This window comes from Dipodomys ordii, unplaced genomic scaffold (assembly GCF_000151885.1).
Source record: "Dipodomys ordii isolate 6190 unplaced genomic scaffold, Dord_2.0 Scaffold106, whole genome shotgun sequence".
Taxonomy (NCBI): Eukaryota; Metazoa; Chordata; class Mammalia; order Rodentia; family Heteromyidae; genus Dipodomys; species Dipodomys ordii.
Window position 1 is genome coordinate 765,475 of NW_012267322.1, and position 311 is coordinate 765,785.

The window sequence follows — 311 nt, forward strand, 5'->3', positions numbered from 1 at the left end:
AGAGTCCCTGGATCCGGCGGCCTGACAGGGCCCGGCCGCCCGCAGGCCGCCATTACCGGGCCCGGGAGCCCTCCTCCCGGGAGCCCCTCGCCGCCAGCTCCTCCCTCCGGCCCGGGCCCCACTTACCTATGGGCGGAGAGCGCGCCGCGGACCCCGGTCCTGGCTCAAACGCGCTCCGTCGCCAACCCCCGCCACCGCGGGCAGCGCCACCGCCTCTCCCTTGCGCCAAGACCAACGGGACACCCTAGGCCGCTGCCACCGCCGCTCGAGAGCGCGCCCCGCCACGGCCGCCACGGCTCCCCCCCTAGCCG

General features: G+C 77.8%; 1 protein-coding gene across 2 annotated transcripts in view; it reads right to left on the reverse strand.

Annotated features, from left to right (window-relative positions):
- Siah1 (siah E3 ubiquitin protein ligase 1) overlaps positions 1-311 on the reverse strand; it is a 29,417-nt gene extending 29,106 nt beyond the window's left edge. The window contains exon 1 of one of the 2 annotated variants that reach the window (XR_001175506.1): positions 127-305. The gene's annotated coding sequence lies outside the window, so the exon portion shown is untranslated. Of the gene's footprint in view, positions 1-126 lie in introns of both variants that reach the window. The other variant, XM_013027936.1, reaches the window with a different exon arrangement.